The sequence below is a fragment of the Sus scrofa genome, chromosome 1 (assembly GCF_054392235.1).
Source record: "Sus scrofa isolate SSC_HxYL_T2T_F1_AM1 chromosome 1, Sscrofa_HxYL_maternal_Yorkshire_Landrace_v2.0, whole genome shotgun sequence".
Classification (NCBI taxonomy): domain Eukaryota; kingdom Metazoa; phylum Chordata; class Mammalia; order Artiodactyla; family Suidae; genus Sus; species Sus scrofa.
Genome location: NC_139383.1, coordinates 164,863,467 through 164,878,229, shown reverse-complemented (window position 1 = coordinate 164,878,229; position 14,763 = coordinate 164,863,467). Strand labels below are relative to the sequence as shown.

General features: G+C 36.5%; 1 pseudogene; it reads left to right on the top strand.

Moving 5' to 3' along the window:
* Window positions 1–495: 495 nt before the first annotated feature.
* On the top strand, window positions 496–5,180 carry LOC100518231 (small ribosomal subunit protein eS6 pseudogene; annotated as a pseudogene).
* The last annotated feature ends 9,583 nt before the right edge of the window (window positions 5,181–14,763 follow it).

The window sequence follows — 14,763 nt, the reverse complement described above, 5'->3', positions numbered from 1 at the left end:
TTTTTGTTTCCTTTTGGTTCTCAGTAGAAGGACCTGAGCTGGTTGGAGAGCAGGGAAAGAATGGGGAGCTGGTGGAACCTGCCTGGGGTTTTCTCACCTAGAATTGAATTCATTATCTTAAATAGAGCTGGTCACCCTTAGCTCAGCACACTGGCTTGATATCATTCAACTGATTGTGCCTACTCTTTCAAGAGGATCTGTGCAGAGCTACCATTTTACACAATATCCTCAGCATGACTTAGAGATAATAAACTTAACCAGAGCCAAGGGGGTTGATTTGTCCCTGGAACCTGCTCTTTCAAAGTTTTGCTGTGTTTTATTGGAAAGTCACAGAGTTGGTACTTGTGTCTCCAGATATAATCTTTCTCTAAATAACCACCCAATAATGTGTGGTTAGAGATGAGTGACAGGATGTAATGAGAACACTTGTTTGCCAACCACTGGACTTCTTTTTTTTCCTAAAGAAGAAATATAAAACTAAATAATTCATGTAACATGACTGACTCCCACACCATTGATTATAATCGTTGTCGATTTGCTGCCCCTCCAGCCATCCCAACAGGTTATTACTTACAGATTGTGGTATTATTTGCTGCCAGGATTTCATTTTTAAAAATAAGTATAAACAACAGAAGGACATTTTTAGCACACCAGAGAATTCCTTTCCTCTTGAAAATAACATAAGCTGCATCTCTGGTTTTTAATTAATCAGATGCCAAGAGTTGATCCTCAAATTTCAAGTAGGATCAAAACGAGTGGCAAATGATAAGACTGAAATAATTGCAGATAATAAGGAAAGGAAGTTATTGAGTAGATTTCTTTTATTTTTTTTCACAATGCCACAAAAAAATATGTCTTTATTATATTTTTATATTCATTTAATACATTCAACAAAGCTTTTCTCTTTTTCAGTTTGTTTGAGGTACTCACTATTTTACAGGAGCTGTTTTAAGTTCTGGGGAATAAAGGAGTGAGCAAAACCATAAGTGAGTGAGAAAAATCCTTGCTCTCATGGCTTACATCCTAATACTGAAAACAGACAATAAACAAACATATACAGAAAAGATATATTATGTTAGATGGTGATAAGCACTACAGAGAAAGTAAAAGCAAAGAAAGTGGGCTTTGGGAAAGGGGTTGCAATTCTGAATTGAATAGTCAAGAAAAGCCTCACTGAGAGAGCTACATATTGAGTAAAGAACTGCAGGAGATGAGTTAATATCTTTATGGTTTAAGACCATGGGCAGAGTAATCAAATATTGACCATTTTTACTGGCAAAAGACTAAAATTAAATGACATATTTATTAATTAGACTGTAAGATAACAGCAATCTGTTTAATTATAAAGTCAGGCCCCTGGATGTGAAATACGGCAAGTAATGAAAATTTCTTACCACTTACTAGTAACTAGGAGATTTTTAGTTAAACATTAAAGAATTACCTTGAAGTGTTTTATTTTCCTTTTCAGAAGGCTGAGAGAATTCTTTTTATCCTATTTCAATAGCCAGGTTAATAACCTATGTAACATGTCAGTGTACCAATCTGCAGAAGGTGTAACAGAAGAAAACACTATTCCATCAGACAGCAAAAAAGCATCCTCTGTGCTGTATACTGAAAGAAGACTGGAGGTCCTTTCTACTTTTTAAAAGATGCTTAGTTTTGATAAGCTGTCTCATCTAAGACACACAAGCAACAAGAATATTTCAGGAGCAGCCCAAGAAAAGGCAAAAAAAAAAAAAAGAATATTAACAATTTATAATTCTAGATTTTCTTGGTGCCAGATTTATTTGTAATGTAAGCTTCTCACAATTAAGTCTAATATTTGTGACAAGTATTTTCTTACCTTTAACATTATCACTGAGATACAGTTTCAACAATTTCAACTAAAAATGGTTTAAAGAAATCATGAAAATGGCACCCCAACAACCACAAACCTCAAAGTAGTTTTTCCTAATTCATGCGCCCAAGGATGTGCACAGGTGTAGGTCAGGGTAGTTGTATTGGTTTCTGTGCTTCCACAGCTGCAGAACCACCTTACAGTCTTAACCACACTTGACTGTAATTTTCCCATATATGTCTCCCCCCTCAAGATTGAGAGGGGCCCCTAATGTGTAAATCTTTTTAATTCTAGTTACCAAACATATTATTTGATATACAGTGGATAATGAATAAAATATAATTAAATGGAATTTGATTCAAACTACCCACCTTGCTCAGGACAGACTTTTAGAATGGAATAACTGAAATTGTTTTTTCTTTTCTGTGTATATTCATAGGCATGGCCAAACACACACACAAACACACACACACCACATCCACTCTTCACGACCTGCTGACATACTTATGCCCAAATGGTTCTCTCTTAAAGAATGAAATACATCCTGAATTAGTTAACAAATTAGTCACACACAAAACACACATACCTAACACCCATCAAGCTTTGCCCCATCATTTGGCATTCGCATGGCACTCTGAATTTGCTAAGGGCTTTATAATAATTTTTATTCTCCTGGCCAGCATACTTTTGATGACTAACCATATTTCAAATGTATTTAATTACCTTCTAGTTTCTTCTATATATCATAAAGAAGGAGAAATAAGGATCAGGTGGGATGTCCTTGAAAAATATTAGTTTGAGAGTTTTTATTTGGAGTATTAATATATTTAAACCAAGTGGAAAACTTTGGAATAAATAGTATAATGTGAATTAAATCACCATTAATGTCCTATAATTTAGATTTATTATTATTCATGTGAAACTGCTGAGCATTCTCCAGGCAACCCAGCTTTCTAAAGCCAACTTTCTTCCCAGATTTGACAGTAAATTACAGTCCACTGATGATTTTTCAGGTTCTACGACATTTATTTTCTTCTTTTACATCACATCACTCCTAGTCCCTTGAGATAGTCATATTTCATTTTCAACTAAAGAAAGAATAAAAATCTTTATATAAAGAATGTGCTTTTATATTTTGAAGGGCTATCAATAATTACCCTGTTTCAAAAATATATCAGCTATGAATCATGCTGCCTTTAGCAATTTTCAGCATCATTTGCTTATATATGCTCAGATTACATATCAATACATCTCAGGAATTCAGAAACAGTAAATGACACAATAATACAAACTGAAACTACAAATCAATAACCGATGTTGACTGCTAACTCTACAACACAGTACTGTTCACAATTATCCTCAGTTATAAAACCTTCAGACTGTACATACTAATTCACTTATTACTAGTAACATGTTGACTCTTCACCTGCCTTAGTTTTATTCTATGATCTTGGATTTCTTTCCTTGGTACCAGTGATTATTTAGATCCCAACAATCACTTTGTATCCAATATTCACTTTAAGAATCTACCCCAACTATTATAATCCACAGATGTCTTCAGGAGTGTGTAATGCAAACATGATGAGAAACCTTGCATTTGAGTCCTGGCTTAAGTGTTTACTATCCCCATAACACTAGGTACATTGTTTATTTCTCCTAGATCCAGATTCTTCATTTGTAAAACTGAGTGGTAATTATACCTATTGCTCAAGTGTACAATTATTCTAAAATGAAATAACTCAAAACAAGTCAACATCAAAAGTTGTATGTATAAATTATTTTTAAATTTTCACCTGCTACTATTATACTTGGAGACTACACATATGACCTAGCTGTTGAATAACACAGTGCATTCTGTCTTACCTCCCAGGATAGACTGCAAACTTAGGCTAAAAAAAATGGTAAAGAAATTTTATTGTGTTCTGCACAGCATGTAGTAAGTACAGTGCTAGACAAAAACTTGTCAGTAAAATTTGATTTTTTTTTTTTTTTTTGGTCTTTTTGTCTTTTTGCCTTTTCTTGAGCCACTCCCACAGCATATGGAGGTTCCCAGGCTATGGGTCTAATTGGAGCTGTAGCCACCGACCTACACCAGAGCCACAGCAATGCAGGTTCCCAGCCGCGTCTGTGACCTACACCACAGCTCACGGCAACACCGGATCCTTAACCCACTGAGCAAGGCCAAGGATCGAACCTACAACCTCATGGTTCTTAGTCGGATTCATTAACCACTGCGCCACAATCCGATAGGTTCTTTTTCTTATGCATTCAACTCAGTTACTAAACAGATTAACAAATGAGTTTAACTTGATGGATCTCATTTGACATTTCATTACCTCTTTTCTTCAAAAGTGATTAAAGGCATTTGAAGATTTGTTTAAGAGAGTTTCTCTCTGGAACAAACTATTGGAAGAGTAAATAAACAAAGCAGATGCATTCTTTAGCGATGTAAATGAAACCTTGTTTTAGGATAAGGCAGTAAAAATCATTGAAGGGAAGATTACGTACACTAAGTGAACTAAAACTGAGTAGGGCTCTTTTTCGTGGTGCCTTGGAGGCGGTCGGCCTCTGCAGCCTGAAGGTAAACATCTCTTTCCCAGACACTGGCTGCCAGAAACTCATTGAAGTGGAAGATGAACAAAAACTTCTTACCTTTTATGAGGAATGTATGGCCACAAAAGTTGCTGCTGATGCTCTGGGTGAAGAATGGAAAGGTTATGTGGTCCGAATCATCAGTGGGAATGACAAACAAGGTTTCTCCATGAAGCAGGGTGCCTTGACCCATGGCCAAGTTTACCTGCTCCTGAGTAAGGGGCATTCCTGTCACAGACCAAGAAGGACTGGAGAAAAAAAGTGAAAATCTGTTCGGGATTGCATTGTGGATGCCAATCTGAGTGTTTTCAATTTGGTGATTGTAAAAAAAGGGAGAAGGATATTCCTAGATTCTCTGATACTACTGTGCCTTGTTGCCTGGGGCCTAAAAGAGCTAGCAGAATCCACAGTCTTTCCAGTCTAAGGAAGGTGATATCCATCAGTATGTAGTAAGGAAGCCCCTCAACAAAGAAGGTGAGAAACCTAGGACCAAAGCACCCAAGATTCAGCATCTTGTTACTCCATGTGTTCTGCACCACAAATATTGGCTCTGAAGAAACAACGTTCTAAGAAAAATAAAGAAGAGGCTACAGAATATGCTAAACTTTTGGCCCAGAGGAGAAGGAGGCCAAAGAAAAACATCAGAAACAGATTGCCAAGAGATAGAGACTGTCTGTCCTCTCAGAGAGCTTCTATATTTAAGTCTGAGTCCAGTCACAAATGGGATATTCTAAGAGTAACCAATAAATGACATCATATCTTTAAAAAATGAAATAAAATAAAAGAAATAAAATAAAACTGAGTAGAAATTAGCCAAGAAAGGAAATAGAGGAATTTGAAAATGGTCTGCTCAAGACAATGCTAAGTTCTGCCACACTGAGAGCAATTGGGACGCTGTGGTTATACTATGAGTTTGGGTTGGTAGCCATCACATTCTAGCTTTGAGACCCTGCACAGGTAGTTTAAATTCCGATTTTTCAAGTTTCCTTGTTTATTAAAAAAAAAAAGTGGAGTATAGTAACACTTGTTTCATGAAAGTAAGGAACAGTTTTTAGCAACTGTTAATTTTATTAAAAAAAGTTCTCAGATTAGTCCCTAACTTTGGAAATTTTCCTCTAAAATGTTAGTCTTTGGAGGAGTGAACTAGAATGATCAAACCTGAGTAGGAAATTAACTAATATAATTAAGCAGATACCAAGATCTTGACTTCATGATTAACTGAAAACTAAATGTTTATCTCTTACTTATGCAGTATTTTTTTAAAAAAAAATTTCCTAATATCGAACTATGCAGGAATCTGTAACAATTTTATATAATAAAAATAAAAAATATGCATTAAAACTTCATTAGTAGTTCCCGATGTGGCACAACAGGATCAGTGGCATCTCTGGAGAATTAGGATGCAGGTTCAATTGCCAGCCCAGCACAGTTGGTTAAGGATCCAGCATAGGTTCCAACTGCAGCTCGGATTTGATCGCTGGCCTGGAAACTCCATGTGCCACAGGAAAACCAAAAAAGAAAAACAAAACAAAACACAGGCATTAGATTACAGCATTGACAGCAATTAACTCAAAATAGATCACAGACATAAGGTGAAAGTATAAAATTCCTAGAAGACATTATAAGAGAAAATCTAGATTACCTTGGAAATGATGACTTTTTAGATAGAAAACAAAGACATAATTAACAAAAAACAGAATTGATAAGTTAGACTACTTTAAAATTAAAAACCTCTGATTCATTAAAGATACTTCATTAAACCCAATGTTCCCTCGTGGCTCAGTGGGTTAAGGATCTGGCATTGTCACTGCTGTGGCTCCAGCTATTGCTGTGGTGCTGGTTTGATTCCTGGCCCAGGAAATTCCACTTGTTGTGGGCTGACCAAAAAGGAAAAAAAAAAAACTTTCAATAGAATGAAAAGACAAGCTGTAGACTGGGAGAAAACATCTGATAAGGACTGCTATCCAAAATATACAATGAACTCTTAAAACTCAACAATAAGAAAACAACTCATTTTGAAAATGGGCAGAAGATCTGAACAGACACTTCACTAAAGATATACAGATAGCAAATAAGCATATGAAAAGATACTTGATACATAATCAGGAAAATGCAAATTAAGACAATTAAAAATTAAAACCATACACTTATCAGAATGTGGAATCCAAAAACCAACACCAAATGCTGGTGAGGATGTAGAGCAATAGGTGCTGGTGGGAGTGTAAATGGTACAGCCACTTTGGAAGACAGTCTGACAGCTTCTTACAAAACATACTCCTACAGTATGATCTGGTAGTTTTGCTCCTTGATATTTACCTAAAGGAGCTGAAAGCTTATGTCCATACAAAAAACCTACACATGGATGTTTACAGCAGCTTTATTCATAACTGCCAAAACTTGGAGGTAACCAAGATGTCCTTCAGTAGATGAATGGATAAATCAGCTGTGGTGAGACCCAATTCCAAATGCTGCACATACTAGATGATTCTAACTATAAGACATTCTGGAAAAGGAAAAACTCTGGAGACAATAAAAAGGTCAGTGGTTACCAGGAGTTATGGGGGAGAAAGGAATGAATAGGCACAGCAGAGAGGATTCTGGTAGTGAAAGTACCCTGGATGATACCATAATGATGGTATGTGTCATTATACAGTTGCCCAAATCCATAGAAAGTACAGATGGAGAGCGAACCCTAAGGAAAACTAAGGACTTTGGGTGATTATGATGTGTCAGTGTAGCGTCATCCTTGGAAACAGATGTACTGCTGTGGTTGGGGATGTGGGAAATACTGAAAACTGTGCATGTGTGGGGGCAGGTGGAATATAGAAAATCTCCACACTTACCGCTCAATTATGCTATGAACCCCAAACTGCTCTAAAAATGAAGTTCACAAAAAAAAAAAAAAGAAAGAAAGAAACACTACTGAGGCAGCCAGTGAGGCAGAAATAAGTGTAAATCTTTGATGATTTTGAGATAATTGCCAAACTAGTTATGTTGAAAGTTACATCTGAGCTTGAGTCAACAAAGGAGACAAGACCAGATGTAGCAGGTTGTGAAGCTTGCGCACAGCTCTGGTTTGGTACTTTCCGTCTGTAAATATGAAACATTGACTTCCTTAACCCTCTCTCCTGTCCCAACCTTCTGAATACCTGAACTTGTTCCAATTAGGAAGCTATTAAAATTTGATTTTCAAATTCCTTATTTCCATTCCCATCCTAATCTTATTTCAATTCATGTTAACTTTCTTATCGTTCCGGTTTTGATTCTCTGGATGTATCTTGTCTCTATTTAACTCAAAGACACACAGGAATAAAGATCTTGGCCCCTTGCCTTGGCACGAACTAGAGTATGGCAGATATGTATTTAGATGGAGTTCACCTGTTTTTTCAAAAATGTTAAATTTAAGCCAGGTCTATATACTTTCACGTTAAGCTTCATGTTTAAAACCAACATTTTTCTAGTGTATTAAAAATATAAAATGACTTTTTAATCTGTTAAGATCACCTGCAGAACTTTGGAAATTAGATAATGTATAATTTACATTATATATCTATACATATCCAAAATAATGATAACCAACATCTCACCATTTCCTCCACTCCCCAGCACCTGGCAACCAGTATGGCCAAGTGCTTTTGCCAGTTCCACTTTTTTAGATCCCACATATAAATGAAGTCACACAACATTTGTCCTGGGTTCATTCTCTTGCACCTCCAAACAGCCAAAAATCCTTTGGGCAGCTGTGTGAACATTATGGACTCTAAGGAGCAAATTATAGTAAACAATGGAGACGTCACTTAATTGTTCTTTACCCCGTGTCATTAATTTTCTGTACTCTTTATGTTTGGTTTCACATACTAAATTTCGAAATCCTGTATTTTGAAGATAATCTACTTACATCTTTAGGTATTTTCAGTTTACACAAAGCAGATATGCCGTCAACATTTTTTGTAATTCATTGTATTTTACTTCAATAAGTCATAAATCGAATGCTCTCTCTATGCTTTGGGATAAGAAATCTGCCTCCAGTCATGAATTTCAAAATAATAAAGTGTTTTATTTAGTTTAATGCAAGCTACTATAACTGTAATTAGTCCCCACGTGTATAAAGAAACTAATAGCAGTTTATTTCTTGCTGCTGCCCACACAGTACTTGCCAGGTGATGGTAGTAATGTGGTTCACTTTCATGCTGTCATTTCTGGACCCAGGGTATGAAAGGTTCTGCCATCTTTAGTTTCCAAGTTTTCCCTAGGGATTATCTCGCTTCCAGCCTGCTGGAATGGGCACAGAGTATGGGACAATATGAAACAGGCTTGGAAATATTACAAGTCATTTTCACTCCCATCCCATTGGCTAGAATTCAGAGTGTCACAGATGGCCATGGGGTGTGTCTGGGAAAGGAGCCCAGTTCTCTTCCAGCAAGAGGATGACACAGATGTGGACCAACTCTTTGACATATATGTAGCATGTTATACACTGATGACCATGTTTAATTTTCACAATAATTTTCATGATATAAATGTGGTTAATATCTCCCATATTGCATATGAGAAAATGAACACATTCGCATAGGTTAACCCATTTTTTAATAGTAAGTAGTGGAGCCTGGAGTCAAAATTTCCAAATGTTATCCTTTTTATATAACATAATTTGGTTTTCTGAGGACCAGGGTCTGCCTCTTTGCAGAAAGTGCCTGTTCTCTTAAATAATTAAGCCTCAGTCACCCACTGTGCTCAATGCTTTATTATGAAGTCTTCATTGACAGGCCCTGCCTTCCTTTTCCCCCCCATATTTACCCACTGGTGTTCCCAGAAATTTCTGTAAAAACTGCTTTCATTCAAACCCTGTTTAAGGGTCTATTTCTGAGAAAACCAAAACTAGGATAATTAATCTCAAAAACAAAATTTTGAGTGAAAAAAAAAAGCTGCAGAAGAATTCACAGAATATCATTAAGTTTAGAGATGTGCAGAACTAAATAACACCATATTGTGTAAGGAGATATATATACATGATTTGACACATATACATGATAAATAATAAAAAAAGGGGTGAAGGAATGATATACACACAATTCAGGACAGCACTGCCTGTGGAAAAGTGGGTGAAGCCATTTTCTGGGAGACAGGAGGATTCAGTGTTACTGGGAATATCCTGGCTTTTTGCAGGTAGAGAGTATATTCTGTTTGTTTATTATGATGATATATAATTTACAAATGGATTAGCACACATTTATTCATTTGAATGAAATAATATATAATACTAAAAAGAATGCATTGAGTAAAGAACATTAAAAAAAATCTCAGTGGTCCAAAAGAGATAAATAAAGTAGGTATCAGCTTAAATGTTTGAATTGACATGGAGGATTTAGGGACCTCTGTGTCCTAAATCAGTGCTTCTAAATGGATGCAGTCCAAATTGAGAGTCAGTGTAGCAAGACCACCCAGAATGGCTCACCTGACAAGGTTTGCCAGAAAAAATACAGAATGCCCAGTTATATGTCAATTTCAAGTAAGGAACACATAATATTTTAGTATAATTATGTTCCTAGTATAGGTATATCCCTCTTCTTTAGTCTGATAATATCCATTTTATTTATTCCTTTTAGCCCAGTGGGTATATAGGGTTTTTTTTAATGTTCTCTACTTAATATATTCAAATAGTGTATAGGATATACTTATACTGAAACAGTACTTATACTGAAACATTGCTTAGGCGTTCCCATCATGGCTCAGTGGGCTAAGAACTCGACTAGTATCCATGAGGATGCATGTTTGATCCCTGACCTCACTCAGTGGGTTAAAGGATCTAGCATTGCCATGAGCTGTGGTGTAGGTCACAAGTGTGGCTCAGATCTAGCCTTGCTATGGCTGTGGTGTATGCCAGCTGCTACAGCTCCAATTGGTTACCTAGCCTGGGAACCTCCATATGCTGCTGATGCGGCCCTAAAAATACCAAAAAAAAAAAAAAATTATAATTTAAGTGACTTTGATTTCAGAGTAATGAAATCTTTGGTTCTGAGCATCCTTTTCTCATATGTCCTTCAATTTACAGAACATTTTTTATAGTCTTTTCAAATATAATAACTGTACTAAGCGTCAGAGAAATGAACTTTAAGTTCAGTTTCTTCACACACATAAATACATATCTACTTCCTAGGGATGTAGAACATGTGATCAAAGAAAATCTCATACGATGAAACTATCAAAATAGTGATTTTGGAAATGAAATCTGGAGTTCTGGTTGTGTCTCAGCACTAATGAACCTGACTAATATCGATGAGGATGCAGGATCGATCCCTGGCTTCACTCAGTGGGTTGACGATCTGGTGTTGCCATGAACTGTGGTATAGGTCACAGATGTGGCATGGATCTGGTGCTGCTGCAGTTCTGATTCAACCCCTAGCCTGGAAACTTTCATACGCCACAGGTGTGGCCCTAAAAAGAAAAAAAAAAAAGAAAGAAAAAAAGAAAAAGAAATGAAACTTAATCTGAAAAATGTATACAATATTACTCACCATATTGAAATCTTGTGTCATTTAGGAAAAATTAGACTATGAAGTTTTTAGTTACTACTTCCTCCTTGACAGTGTGTAATGGAAATAAATACTAGGCATTGTCATACAAAAAAATGTAGTTTTGACTCCAGTGTGTGGATGGTAGTTGTGGTAAATTTGATGATAATGATGCTATAGATACTAGAGCTAATATGTATTGTTTTAATTTGTGCCAGCTAAATGATAAATTATCATTTATACCTATAAATTATGTTGTCATTTAAACCTCAAGTTCATAATATGAACTGCCTCCATTTTACAAATAAGTAACCCTCTCAAGGTAACAAACCTAGGAAGTGATCGAATAAAGAAATATGAAATTATGACTTTCCAGTAGGAATCCATATATACAATTTTGTGATGGAGCTTAAAATGCTAGGGGCTTTCTAAAATGCACTATTTCAATTCCCATAATAACCAGATCTTTCCCAATTTTTAGCAGAGATGCAATTTAATAATTATGTCAGAAAATTATAGACTTCTTTTGGCAGATATGTAACACAGAGAATAATTGAATTGCTATACTGATAGGACTGTTATATTCCAGAACACACAAAGAATGTATTAATTCCATGCAGAGATCATGAAAAATAATTTTATAGCACACGTAGATTGGGGGTTTAATTCTAAATACCATACCTAGAGAATTGAAGTTGTACCCATTATAAAAAAAAATAAAAACATGATCATCAGCAGAGAAATGTATAAAATGATGTTCCTCATCATATGTCATCAGAGAAATGCAAATTAAAGCAATGAGATGGCACTACACTCCTGTGGGAATGGCCAAAATCTGGAACAGTGACATCTAATGCTGATGAGGATGTAATTAGGGACTCTCATTTTTGCTGCTGGGAGAATAAATGGTGCAGCCACTTTGGAAGAGAGTCTGACAGCTTCTTAGGAAACTAAGCATGCTCCTGCCATATGATCCAGCAATTGTGTTCCTTGGTGTTTACCCAAAGGATCTGAAAGCTTATGCCCCTACAAAAAAAACCTGCACATGGATGCTTACAGCAGCTTTATTCATAATTGCCAAAACTTGGAGGCAACCAAGATATCCATTTATCCATAAATAAATCTGCTGTGGTACATCTGTACATTGGAGAAATATTCAGAGCTAAAAAGAAATGAGCCATCATGCCATGGAAAAGACATGGAGGAAACTTAAATGCATAATACTAGGGAAATAAACAACAAGAAAAGGATACATATTCTATGACTCCAACTATATGACATTCTGGAAATGTCAAAACTAAGGACATGGTGACAAGTCAGAGATTGGGTTAGGGGTTGGCAGGACTAGATGAAGAACAGAGAATTTGTAGAGCAGTTAAAATACTGTCAGATACTATAGTGTTGGATACATGTCATTATACATTTGTTTAAATCATTCTATGTGTCATAAAGTAGTAGACATATAATAGAAATTTTCAGCCACATACTGAAGGAGTTTACTGCTCCCAGGATGCCACCAAAGGTGCTACTTTAAAAATGTGCAAAATGAATGTATACAACAAAGGCACAAGACTTAAGATGCTTGTGAGTAGAGAAATTATAAACATATAGGTAAATTAATCATCAACAAAGTAATCTCTAATAATAATTATATATAAGACTGACTTCACATCTGATGATATAATAACATGGAATATAATAATAATATGTTAAGAGTTAAAGTGTTCCAAGTGCTCTTTATAGGTTGAAAGATTGGAATCATTTTAAACGTTGAACTTTATGAGTTGACAAGTCAAAATTTCTCCCAATTCTTTGGGAGTTGGTAAGAAGCTGTCCTTCTAGCTCTTTGAGGTTAATTTCCCTTTGCCTGAACAAACTGTAATGACCCACAGGCTCTAAATTGTGAGAAACTCAGTATGACCCATGAAAAAGTGCAATGCAAATGGAAAGAATTAAATGATTTTGCCAATTTATACTTACTGAAACCAAGGGACTTGTATCAGAAAATATAAGTAACTCTTAAATCTCAAAAATTAAGACAAATAACCCATTTTTTTTTAATGGGCAAAAGATCTGAATGGACGTTTATCCAAACAAGATATGCAAGTAGCCAACAAGCACATAAAAAGATACTTAGCGTCATTAGTCATTAAGGACATGTATATCCAATCCATGAGATAACATTCCATACTCTATAAGATGGTTAAAATAGAAGACTCAAGCAATCACAAGTGCTGACAAGAATTGAAGACATTGGAACCTTCATACCAAATGCAGTTTAGTGGTTGCCTGGGGCTGACTGGAGATTGAGTAGAATGGGGAATGATGGCTAATGGGTACAGGGTTCTTTTTGGTGTGAGGAAAGTGTCCTAAATTAGGTAGTGATGATAGTTGCATACCTATGTGAATATATAAAAAACAATGGATTGTACCATTTAAAGGTGTGAATTTTATGGTATTTGAAATCTATTTCAATAAAGCTATCCAATAAAGAGGTTACATGGCATTGAGGTGTTATAGTGGATTTATCATATAAGACCTAATCTGGGAAAGCCCAGAAGACATGTCTTCTGTGACAGCTGTGAGAAATAAATTCCTGAGAGGAGCTCTAGTAGTCTTGAAGAACAATGTGTTCTCTCTCCACCATCAGCCACAAGTAACAAAGGAACTGCTCCAGCATCCAACTAGGAACATGAGGTTGTGGGTTTTATCCCTGGCCTCACTCATTGGGTTTAAGGATCCGGCATTGCCATGAGCTATGGTGTAGATCACAGATGCGGCTCAGATCTGGTGTTGCTGTGGCTCTGGCGTAGGCTGGAGGCTACAGCTCTGATTGGTTCCCTAGCCTGGGAACCTTCATATGCTGCAGATGCAGCCCTAAAAAAAAGGGGGGAATCCTGGGGTAGTGGAGCCAAGTGAGGGACCAACGGCAAGGTGAGTGAGGTTACTGTGATGATGCATAGGTGGATACTAACCAGTCAAGCCAGAACTGAAACCAATGGGAGGCTAGGAAAGCCTCACATGATCTGTTAAGTGAAAGCTACAGGCCAGGTGAACTCATATCTGAATAAAATCACCAGAAAAGTGAGTCATGGCCCTCAGTCAATTCCCAGTTCACATCTCCAGAGCCCTTCAAATGCAGGGAAAGCCAGGTCCCATTGAGGAGAAGATGCTGCTACAGAGCAAAGAAAAAAAGATTATACCATAAATCATCTTCTTTACCCTCCTCTAAAGTTTCTGTAGCCATTTACCAGGATGAAAGCTTTGGAGGAAAAAAGTAATTAGATACTGATAGTTTATGGGCACTGGCTGAAAATTCACAGTACTTCCTATAATCCACCAGTCAGAGCAGGGAGCTAACAGATCGGATAAGCCATGGGATTTGGTCTCAAGTCCATCTCATTGTAGCTCCTTCCCGGTGCCCCAGCCCAACCCCATCCCCCTAATTATTTTCCTGTTCTGGAATGGATAATTAGAAATAATACATAGCAACTTACAAGATTTCCACATGTTACCTAACTATGGAGTGAGGGCTGTGACAGGGAGAGTTAAGTGGAAGCCGCTGGAACTGGCTCTTTGAAAATAGTAAACCAAAGGCAATAGAGCATTACTGGAAGGATTGCAGAAATTATTACCATCATCAAAGGCTTAAAAAATGCAGGAGTGGTGGTTCCATTCAAGTTGCCTGTTGTGCCTGTATAGAAAACAGATGGGTATTGAAGAATAAAAGTAAATTACTGAAATATTAATCAGGTGATGACTTCCAATGGCAGCTACTATACCAGATGTGATTTCTTTGCTTGAGCACAAAACACATCCCCT